Source organism: Salarias fasciatus, chromosome 9 (assembly GCF_902148845.1).
Source record: "Salarias fasciatus chromosome 9, fSalaFa1.1, whole genome shotgun sequence".
Taxonomy (NCBI): Eukaryota; Metazoa; Chordata; class Actinopteri; order Blenniiformes; family Blenniidae; genus Salarias; species Salarias fasciatus.
In genome coordinates, this window is record NC_043753.1 from 22,395,331 (window position 1) to 22,407,623 (window position 12,293).

The following is a 12,293-nucleotide window of genomic DNA, read 5'->3' on the forward strand; positions in this document are numbered from 1 at the left end:
AGCGGCAATCCCAGCAACACGGTGTGAGAGAATGAACAGCGGTTCAGGCCTGGGAAGATTTTATTTGACTTTCCAAACAAGACATCCCTGTCGCTCAGATCTGGAACACGGCTCTTCCACTTTCAATAACTTTTACTGGAAATAAGCCAAAATACAAAGCGAAATAATCCAGACAGCGCACTCAGTGGAGACCAAGACTTAAAACTGATTATCTCCTCGCACCGTTTGCGTTCACGCCTTCATTCGACGCTCTGGATTTCATTAGTCGGACATTATGTTTCCATGGCGACTGAGCTGGACGTGAAGCGCGGCGCTCACACGGTCACCGGGACGCAGAATCAGAATCCCAGCCCGGCTGTGGTTGTTGACATTTTCCCTCACCGGTGCTGATCTGTTCGTACTTGTGTAACACGCAGCTGCTGCTCATCTCGGCGAGTTTGTTTTGGCGCCGCTTCAAGACGCATTCGAAGACCATCGCTTCACGCTGGTCCAAGCGAGACTGAAGGTCAGAGGTCACGTACTGTTTCAGCCTAGACAGCAGGTGTGAAATTCCTCTTAAATCCATATATATCATGTTTCTGAACCATCAAGCATCCAAAATATTTTAAATAAAGCATCATTTAGAAAATGTATTATCTTAACTGCATGTAAAAAAGACACATGCCTGCTCCACCAGCCGATCCGACCTGCTGATATCTTCAGTCCTTCTTTCATGTTTTGTGTTTTCTGAGTGAATAAATATGCAAAAGGAGTCAAGCTCTTCATGCATTCTCTTCTCTCTGGTGAAGCTGTGCTCATTTCCGCTGCGTCCTGCCCCCGTCGTGTCGCTCTCGTTTTGCGTCTGATGTCTACTTTGGATTTTCTGGTCCTGTAATCACCGCTGTCCCTGCCTCTCGTCTCACTCTCTTGACATTTTTATTGTAACCCAACTATGTGCTGCTTTGTCCTGAGAGCGCTGCCCCCGTCAGCTCCCCGGTTCCTTTAGGGTGAAACAGTGAGACGAGAAAAAAAAAAACCCAGAAAGCTGCTGATGAAAGAGTCTGCAGCTCAGATGTGGCAACGCATATCTGAGGAAAAGTCCTTTTTTCTATTTGCAGTCTTACAAGAATACTGTACAACCTCCGCCTGAGAATAAAGGTTTAGATTAAGTACATCAGACATCACATTGTGGAAACTTTTCCTTTGATAAAATACACTTCCAGGCCATTTCTTTCTTCTGCAACAGACAATAATGGCCTTCATCTTACAAACGCTGAGTATTTGTAACTGACATGGTTGCAATGGACTTTCAACTGTGTGCAACAGCAAAGAACTATTAGACTATTATGTAAATGAAAGCTGCAAATCCTACAGAAGTGTTGGTGTTTTTGAAGAGGTGTCGGATGTAAGCGAAGTGTTTGTGCTTCCAGACAATGCCGCCGTTATCGAACCCGGCGATGGACCGGAGGCCTGGGAGGGCCGGCTGCGTCCGTCACTCAGCCGCTGGCAGGATATTGGATGGCGGCGATGTGAGGTGAGGGGTCGCCCGGCGTCCCGTATGGAGAGAGGCGGAGGCAGGAAGAGAGTGTGTGTGTGTGTGTGTGTGTGTGTGTGTGTGTGTGTGTGTGTGTGAGAGAGGTTGTTTCGTTATATACAGGACTGCAGGGAGAGGGCACGTAGATCCAATACCACAGCAGAGGAGGGCGGCGAGTAATTTCGGTGAAAGTTTTCCGAGCTGACAGCAGAGGCGGCGGGCCGAGTCGCTCAGGTCACCGTGTCTTTTCTGCAGCTACATTCCTCAGTCTGATTTAAAAATAAAAAAAAAACACTTGTTGATATGTCCAAAATATAACAGAAACACATTTGATTGTATTCCTGATGAAGAGATCTACATTTTACCCCTATTTTACACCAACTGTGGCCGTAAACGGACTCTTGGATCAGCTCGCCTCTGCAGTTTCTTGAATGTCTGTTTTGACTCTTTTTGTTTCTGACCTCGGCCCTGTGGCCGTCGGCCATGGAAAACGGAGGGTTGTCATTTTGAAATTGCGACGCATTAAAGCACAGTGCACTGAAACAATCTACGGCGGTTACTCCTGACATTTCGTGCAGCTCCTGCATCAGAAAACTCATTCCAACAAGTTCACTTATTTCAAAGGTCAGACCTTTGATTTGTACTCGCCATTTTAAATTGACGTCAGAAAGTTTCTGTTCTGTCACTCCTTAAAAGAATCTTCCCTTTGAGCTACACGGGACTTCTGATGCTAGCTAACCTTCAGCGATCATCCACGCTCAGCCAAATATTTCTAAATCTCTCCAACACACCTCGGATCCCTTCAAGACTTTCCCCCCCAGAACCGTCACACTGCGACCGCCGGCAGCCTGTGTGGATTCATCCGCCACGGGGAAAAACCGAGACGCTTCACGGTCAAATAAGAAGTTCCCACGGCTGCACGTCCAGAATAAAAATCCAGCTTCTCCAAACTGAGAGTCAAAGCGGGACGGCAGCTCGGGGCTCACACCTATTAACTTTGAGATTGAAGCCGAGTCTCTGATCTTCCATTTCTTCGTCAGGCCTGAGTTCAGAGGTCGTGTCTCCACTTGAACACCATTAGCATTCTGTGGATTCTTTGGAGAAAAGCTCCAAGGAAGATGAGCTTAAGTATTATTAGGTTTAGTTTACTGAAAGTCGATCGATAACGTAGGGCAATGGTTTCCAATCTGGGGACTCCATTAAGTGGTCGCAAGAGATCGCAGCGGAGTGAAGGATTGGCCATAATAAGACACCGGGGAGCCGATAATAAGAGAATAAATGCCTTTTCTTTAAGACTTCTGCTCTTGTACGCTGGTCAGCGCTGGTGCGTCCACCAGTGTTAATGTAAATCAGATATCCGATAGCGGACCCGCAACATTTCTCAAAGGTCATCTGTCTCCAGTGAGAAAAAAACCTGATGTGGAATGGATAAATCTATTGTCCTAACAGCTGAGTTCACTGCTTCCATCAGGTGTTCCCGTCTCCCTATAACCCCCGACAAAAAAAGAACAGATCCTAAACGTGAGCTTCGCTGAATCAGTGCCAAGCTCTTTGCTCTTCACTACCTTTCACTCTCCAGTCCGTCCTCATCGCGCTGCTTTCCTCCGGTACCCTCCCTCTCCCCCGCTGCTCGCCTCTCGCCCTCATTGATTCACTCTTTCAGTCGGTGATCTATGGTTCCCGGTGTTCTGCCAATGTAAGGATTCCCGGGAGCGGGAGGCTCCGGCTCGACAGGCTCCTTTATTCAATAAGACAGAAATTCCTCCCCGTCCTCTCTCAGAAAATAGATAATGAGCGTGCTTGAGAGCAGAGACAGTGCTGTATGGCGCTGCAATTTGGACGGCTTTTTGGTGTAATAACAGCGACTGAGCGGCGACCGTGCTTTATACAGTCACCAGGGTCCCGCAGCTTTCAGAGAGACGAGTGCCAACAGGAAAACTATCCTGACCGGAGTGTCAGATCATAAGAGAATGAGGAATGAGGGGGGTTGAAAACAGTATGAATTGTTAATGAGGAGCTATTAAGAGCATGTTGGCATCAGTAGTTCAGTTCCCCGGATCAAAGCCGAGAATGCGGCATTAGTACATTTAGTTTTCAGCCTTTTAGGGTTCACAAACCAAATCATAAACTGTAATTACCGCCTAACTTTGACCGAAAGCAAACTCATTATCCTTCAAGAGTGGAGACAAGAGACGAACAGTTTTTTTCACAAACACAACAAACCTTAGGTGAGAACAAGTGGCTCTACTTGAATCTTACTGTCGTGAGATTACCGGTCGTGTAACTGCGTTAAATCTGTTAGAAGGACTAAATTGCTTTTAAATCCATTGAATTGAGCTGTTTGTGGCCGGTGCTTGTGTTGAACTCTCACCACAAACAGGCTGGAAATCATCTTGACCCGCCAGTTCAGGTCCTTTAAGCGTTCGTCTGTGCCGGAAGTCGAACCCACGGCAGAGTTGAAGTGTGTGAAGCAGCCCGGCGGTTCCGTGTCACGGAGCAAACACAGGTCTCTCATGTGTGATCTGACAGCGATGCCGCTGAAAGCGCTGAGCGCTGCCCTGAGTGCTGTAATGAGGTTAAACTTCTCCAGAAATCACGCCACTCTTCAAGTGGAAAGATAAGGAGTCCTGCAGCAACGGCCCGACCGAGGCGAAAATCTCCCAAATGCATCCGTGCCTATTTTTGGGTTGTCCACACTTGATTTCACTTCACTTTGAAGTAGATTTCTTCTCATGCTTCTGATGCAAGAAGAACCTGGCCTGGCCTGGCCTCCTTCCACACTTCCTCACGCAGAGTGCATTTCTTCTTCACCTCTGTCGCATTATGAAAAAAAAAAAAAAAAAAAAAAACACAGCGAGTGCTTTAAATGCTGGTCCTCACAGCTCCCCTAAAAGGGCTCTCCAGTGCATTTATAGACCCTTATCTAAAGAAAAATACAATTTCCCGCCTCTCTAAGCCTCTTATCCAGCTGCTTAAAACCTTTTAGGTTGAGAATGGCCTCAAATATACAAACACTGAAACCAGTATCGGCATTAGAGAAGCCACCTCAAGTCAACCCGGGGACTGACGGGCGAGCGGAGGAGAGGCCAGACCACTGGAGTGTGACTCAGAGGCCTTGTCCTCATCCAGATGTCTCACGCGAGCGTTGAACCGAGGTGAACTCGGCCAACTCCCGAACAGCCGACGTACCTGACGAGCAGAAGGCGGGCTAATTAGCCGACGGGTGCCATCAGAAGGCCAACGAGGAAGGCGACGGGGCCGCTCTATTATGAATGCGGCGGGGCTGAGGAGGCCCGGTCGGCATGGCAACGCGGCACGGCGCCCTGCTGATGTTGACGCTCGTGACTGATCGGCCGGCAGGAGCTCGGGCCCCTCAGGTTACGGCGGCTTGTGCTCCGGGATCACATGTGCATGAATTGTTAATGGCGAGCGGAGGACGTGCCCGGGCAGTCGGGAGGTGGGCCGCGCGCGCCCGACATTAAAGGGACTTCAAAACGGCTGAAAGTTTTATGAGACGCCGAAAAAAGACATCGGGGAAAAGACCTGAACCGTTTTATTAAGTCACAAACTTCAAGTTAATCCAGCTCTGTTTGGGAAAACATGGCCACAGACCCGGTCGCATAAATACCCGTGCACTTCAAAGGTAATTAGACTCTCACATCAAATATGTTTCTGATCTAACTCGTAACAGACCTTCAACAAATGCAGCAAAAGAAGGGTTCTGGTGTGCCGCCAGAGCTGCTTAGAGAAGGTTTTCAAGCGGAGGAGATCAAGTGGAGCTTAGATTTTAAATGAGTAGCATTACTGCGGCGGAGCGCCGTACTGATGCGCCGTTTTTTTTAAAAAGTCTGGTCGCACACGTAAAACATTCAGCCACTGAGCTTCAAGAGGGACCGCGGGGGCGCCGTCCCTCAGCGGACCTGGAGGCATGGGAGTAAAACTGATCCCTAAACACCGTAACACGGGAGAGAACAGAGAGTATTGTACTGGCAGGAGCTGACTCTGCTGACGGGACGCCGGCCAAGACGGAAAACTGGGAGATTCAGCGAGACTCAATATGACTCTTCAGTCGAGTATGAAACACTGAATCTTCTTGACCATATTAAACAGCGGCTCGCAGGTCTCAGCGGGCCAATTTATTCTGAACAAAACCTGAATTGTTGTTGAAGGTTTTGGATTTTTTTTTTTTTTTATAATAAGCTAATTTACAAGTGACTGACCAATCTGATCTGGGTGAAGGATGGACAAACACACAGGACTTCCTTCTCATCAGGGTTTGTTATATTTCATGCCCTCTACACTCACATTTGGGCGGATTCCTCTGTCTGCTGGCCGGCGGTGGCTTTTCGCTCCACCTAACTCAGCGTGAGTCAGGTAAAGCACCGTCAGGTAAAATATTCTGCCTGCAGCCTGCAAAATGCCAGCGAGCTCTTCTGCTGGAGGCCGGCGCCTGTCAGCGGCGGCCACGGATACTTAAAGTCCTTCTTGTTTTCATTCTGCTCATCCAATCAGTGAATGATTTACACCCGGGGATGCTGGCAGAATACAATTAGCTCCCTGCTAGGACGGAGAAGCAGCAGTGGGAAGACCTTGCCCTGAGTCTTTTTTAAGGCTCAAGCAGCGGGGCGGCTCGTCATTATGTGCTTTTGATAACGCAGAAAGACCTCGTTTGAACGATGTGATAACGATTTGGACTATTAATAGCGACAGCTGTCATGTTTCTGAGCGTTACTGGTGAACACAGGCGGCCACCTGACACTTCTCGCCCGCGCAACGAACGACACATGGCGGGCGGCGATGGGAGGGAGCGGATCGGCCGGTTGGGACAGGATGGGCAACCGGCGGCGGACTCAGGTGGCTCATGGGAACCCGATCCCCGGCCTCCACGGGAAAGCCTGCCCCCTCTGACCCTGCCCACCCCCTGAATTATTCATCCCCGAACCGCTGGGCCGAGTGTGCCAGGGTCGTCAAGGCAACCGCAGCCTTTCCTGCCCACACCGATAACCACAAACCCACACACACACACACACACACACACACACACACACACACACACACACACACACACACACACACACACACACACACACACACACACTAGCATCACTCGAACCGCTGAATTCAGATCGGAGAATTTAAATTGGACGGAGGAGCCAAGTCGACTTCTAATGACACCAAAACTATCATCTGCACATCGTGACCCCGATGCAACGTGATTACTGCCGAGGCTGGACAGGGTGCCGATACATATTTAGCCTCCAGTGGCCACACACACACACACACACACACACACACACACACGTTTTATGCATGCCATGTCCTGCATCTCAGTGGCCCCATTAGGACAAAATGTCACAAAAATGTCACCCACAAATGTCACGGTCTGATCATACATACTGATCAGAACTTTGGCTTTTGAGAGGATGAGCTTGCGGGGGAGGGGAGGGTTTGTCAGAGCAGTTTAATGACTGGAGATGATGGAAAATGACAACAAAAAATGTCTAGATTATCGCATCTGACACTCTGGCTGCAGTATGATATCAGCAGCAAAAGACAATTAAAAAAAAAGAAAAAGAAAAAGCTCCACGAGGCTGTTTGAGATTCAGCTTTCAACTTATGCTAATTTGAGGATGAAGCACAGAGTAATCACTTATTCAAACATGCTGCAATGTGATCATAGTAGTGCGTGCAGAAACAGATTGCAACAGTTTTCATGACTCACAAAAACAGTGCGGCAAGAAAGACTATACACACACACACACACACACACACACACACACACACACACACACACACACATGCGTGCGCGTTTCCCTGAGTGTTTCGTGTTTAATTGACACGATGCCCCACCGGCACCATCTAATGTTACAGCTGTCAGTCACATCCAACAGGCAACAACTGCCACCAAAGGTGGGTTTTAGAAAGAGGCAGGCTGACACACAGTGACAATAACAAGAGGCTGCTCGCTGTAAAGTCACGTGCATGTGTGTGCGTGCGTGTGTGTGTGTGTAGTCTGAGGTTATGAATCATTTAGGTCTGTGCAGTCGTCGCTGTATTTCTGCAGGATTGGGTGGCCAGACTGACACAGACACCCTCAGAAAGTCTGCTCTCTCACCGGAGCCAGATGACGTCAACAGTGATCTGAGCGTGCATGTGTGTGTGTGTGTGTGTGTGCGTGTTTGCAATCCATATGATTGCCCAGTGAGAAAGGAGGGCGAAGCGCACCAATATGAATACACTCATAAATACGCCTGCATGCACTCAGACACAGGAGGGGCGAGCTCATCCATACAGAGTACAGTATGTAGGAGGCAAATGTGACTGCAGGGAAACAACGGCAACAGTTTAACAGCTTTGGTAAGGGCAAGCGTGCAAGCTGCCAGGAAATGGGGGAAGATTTTCATGCAAATGCAAAAAAAAGTGATTGATGGAACACAAAGATGGTGAAAAATCATCGCATGTTTAGAATTTAAGGATGTTTTGAATCATTTTTTAAGTGGATAATATTAATGTTGAAACCCACTGCAGCTCCTGTTGCTTTCTTGCAACAGGAGCGTTCAAACTCCATTAGCAGACATTCACAGAAGGAAAAAAAAAAACAACCAAAGTACACTGTTTGCCTGCCAAGCAATTTCTGGAAAATGCAGGCCGAGAACACCATGCCAACGAGCGATTATCACCTAAAATAGCCGGTCACATCTCCTAACGGTTTCCTCTCGCGAGCAGACACATTCAGGCCTAAACTCCAGTGACCTGGATCAGCTGTATTCTCCACCGTCAGGGACGCAGCGTTGATGCAGCACAGCTACAGCCAGTCCGGCGTGCATCTCCTGAAAGATGTCAGTGTGTCAACACAACCGACCGACACACACACACACACACACACACATAAACGAATGGCTACACCTGCACAAACAACAGAAAGTGACACATTCTCACACACACACACACACACACGCAGCGGTTGGTTTCCATTATTCAGATGCCACTCGGGCTGAGCATGCCAGCTGGTGACGGGAGCTGAGAGCGAGATGAAGCTCTGCCATTCCTCACATGGCGACAACAGCACCGAGCAGCTCGCCGCGCCGAGAGCAGAGCTGCTACGCCGCGATGTGCTGAGTGCAGCCTGACATTAATGACAACAGAAATAATCTGATTTATATCGACTGCGATGCCTCACACCTCATGTTTGCTAGATTTTTACTCAAACTAAGCAACTTGTGTGGAATAACTTAATTTACTTCGAGTTAAAACTTTCTTTTTGCCCAGAAAGGGATTAACTCTCATATATTCATGCATATTTGCTTATCTTGCTCAAGCTTTCCTCAGAGCTTTGATACCAATATACTTTAATGTACCAACACGCTGCTGAAACCAGGCAGCAATTAAAAGTCGGCGTTAAAAATGTCTTTTCTCCACTTCTGAGGCTCGCTAATTAACACATTTCATCTCATTTGTTTACTGCGTTGCCAAACACGAATGTAAAACTGGCAGGTCATTATTCACAAGTCGCTGCGTTCGGCCGCGAAGCATACGACTCCTCTGAATTACAGTTTGGCTCGTGCATGGATAATCCAAACACTTTAATGATTACGCATTGCTGAGAGCTGTTTTCGGCTCCAGCGCTGAGCTAAGCTAAAGACACGTGGACTAGTTTCATACTGAATTTCAGAGAAGTGACAGTAACTTATTTTAATGTAAAAATCAAGGCTTTCTGTAAACACAAGTCTGCTCAAGTTCAACCTGTTCAGAGTGTTTCACTGGAAATCCAGAGCGGAGATAACACGCTGACAAACACAGGGAGCAAATAAAACCCTTGGTGGAGTTAATAATCAGCGCGTAGAGCCGGCAGAGCGGAGTCAAACCACCTTTCATGAATTCATTCATCCGTCGGAGACAGGAAGTGTTCACAGATTGGAGTACTACTTTGCTCTCTTTGTTGTGCGGCCGATTATCTCTGACTAAGCACTTTGTCTTTGTCTCCAGCGAGCGTAGTGGCACGATTCAAACACTTAATGTGACTCAGAGCGCCGCAGCGCACCTGATGCCTCCCTGCAAAACAGCCAGCGTAGCCAAGGCAGCGCCACGCTCGCGAGGCTTCAGAGCTCCAGCACCGCCGCCGCCGCCGCCGCTGCTTTTGTTGTCTTCCTGCAGTAAGCTTCAGCAGCGAGCAGGAGGGGGAAGAAAAAAAAAAAAAAAGTGAATCAAAATATCTCCAATCCCAACAGAAAGAAAGAGGAGACCAGAAACCGCAGAGCGCAAAAATAGCTGTGAGAGATACGATGAGGCGGTTTATGTAACTCAACCATTTTCGAATGCAGGCAGGAACAAAAGGCTGAATTTCTAAAAACACACTCAAAAAAGTTTAACACCATAAATAAACTCGGTGTGAGTCTAAGCTAACCCTTTAAAACCTCGTAAATAAGACGCTGTCCATCGAACTGAGGGTCTCTGAGGCGCTGAGTAGTAAAAACACTGATGCAATATTCAGAGACGTTTCCCCTCAACAGTCCAAACACTGTCAAACACATGGAGGAACGGGAGATTAATCTTCCCCTGCTTCTTTCTAATTGCTCTGGTTACATAAAAGCTAATGATAAAAATAACTCATGAAGGCTTGAGTGCTTCAAGCGGCCCACCTACAGTGTGAGGCCTCGCAGAGAAAGACACCGTTTCACCGGCTGTCACATAACATCCTCAGCTCCTCTGCGTCAGATCATCATGGAGTCAAACCCGCAACCAAACAAATAAAATCAAGCGTCGACTGTGCCATTGTTAATGACACTGTCTGATTTCCGGCGCAAATGGGGGAAGATAATCGGATAAACAGAAGCTGGAGAGCTTCTTTCTGGAAAGATTTGAGCAGTGAGAACCGATCTGTGGAGCTGGAGTGAGGTCCTGCGCTTTCGTATTAATTACTGTTTTATCACCCGGTGACAGACTGCACTTTCTGTAAAAATGTAATCCAAAGCGAGGGAACGGAGGGAGGGACGGGAGGGGGGCGACTGGGGAAAGGCGGCTTTAATGTGAGCTCAGCCATGAAGACAAATCCAGGAAGTCGGCACTAAAGCTGCCATCCGAAAGAGCCGGGGCTTTTCGAGAGACCGCAGGCTGACCAGCAATTACAGGGCAGGCTCTGGATGACCTCCCACCTCAAACCACACCTGGTATTTAGAAGAAACGCTCATCTCTGGCGTCTTTATTGCCCTCCCTAACCTGCGGTGTAGGTAAACACACACACTCACACACACACACAAACACAGTCATAACAAGTGCAGCAAGTGGCTCCAGTGAAAGCAGTTCAGTCCAGTTTCACAGTTTAAACTTGTGATTTTCAAAGTCGTGTGATATGACTCCCATCAGGAGGCTGGGAAGCTTCAGAGGGGGCGGAGCAACAGGAAAAACAGGCCATGAGGGGGTCAGGGGGGTGCCTTTTCCCAGCCTTTTAGTTTTTGAGACAAAATCGTGATAGAAACAAACATGCGGAGGGCAAGAACAATGAAAATAAGTTTTAGTACAACGTTATATGAATATATAAAAAAACTTTGCACATATTTCAAATCACAAGCATCTAACGAACACGTGACGATGGATCCCAACAACTGAAAAACACCAGAAAGTCCAGCAATCAATCAGAACTGAACACCTGGGATGTGATAACGCCTGTTCAGGCCTGTGCTGTCAGAACAGAGAATGCACTTGAAACAATGGTTTGAACTCTGAAACGCTCCTCAGCTGTTTAGAAATGTGCACAGAAGCGAAGCGGCGCTCCCCCCCACACCCACCCACCTCTGCCTGCCTCCATCGCCGCTCTGCCTCCACATCCCCGGCAGCTGGGCCAGAGGTCGTAAACATCATCTCACGTCGCGCCGACGAGAGCATAACGACGTGCCGGAGCTGTGGAAATCCCACACGCACGCAGTCGCATCGGGAGGCAGAAAGACGCTACTGTAAAGCGTTCCCCATAACCCCCCCCCCCAAATCCACCCGTCCTGCAGGCGGGATCATGTGTGGGAGCTCAGCAGCATCTTCACATGTCAGGCTCAGCGGGGGGGACGGGGAATGTGCAGACACACACCTCCAGAGCTGGGCTCTCCTGCTGTTCATCCATTAGGAAAAGTTACAGATGTGAGATTTATGGAGGAACAAGCGAGAGCGCGCTGTGCCACGAAGAGAGCTGCAAAGGCTGAGGGAGGATAATCACATTTGAGTGGAGGCGGAGGACGTGGGAGAAGGGAATGCTATAAGGCACAATGATGATGTTATTACCAACAAAGCGCTTTTAATCGGGGATACGCGCCATCAACATGCACGGAGAGCGACTGAGTCCAGAGGTCTGCTGAACAGACGCCTGGACGTCTTCTTTACATTCTGTCATGTGAGCCCGGGCTTTTTAACTAAATAACCTGTAGCATCTGGATTAAATCTGCTGAAGGGGGGTATGGGGGGGGGGGGGGGTATGGTATGCCAAGCTTGTAAATCATGTGGCTGCATGGATGTAAGGCTGGAGGGACTGTCAGCAGCAGGCATGCCAGGAGGAGGCAGAGATGTGTCTCTATGTGAGAGACGATGAGGGACACAGGGAGGAGGGACAGAAAGGAGACAGCACCGAGTCCCCGGGGCTGGATGAATAAACACAGACTGGGTTCTTTTTCTTTTTCTTTCTAAAAAAAGGGGCTGATTGAGAGTTCAAGTTTTTAGTGGCATAACACTTGTAGCCCGAGGACTCGCAACAACCCATTAAGCTGGGAGATCAGATCGGAATAAAGGCTCTCTTTGT

General features: G+C 48.5%; 2 protein-coding genes across 3 annotated transcripts in view; one reads left to right on the forward strand and one right to left on the reverse strand.

Moving 5' to 3' along the window:
* Positions 1 to 12,293, forward strand: part of LOC115394103 (zinc finger protein 45-like) — a 1,173,573-nt gene that overhangs the window by 639,755 nt on the left and 521,525 nt on the right. The gene's annotated exons all lie outside the window — the stretch shown is intronic.
* mmp16a (matrix metallopeptidase 16a (membrane-inserted)) overlaps positions 1 to 12,293 on the reverse strand; it is a 56,080-nt gene that overhangs the window by 42,711 nt on the left and 1,076 nt on the right. The window lies entirely within an intron of this gene.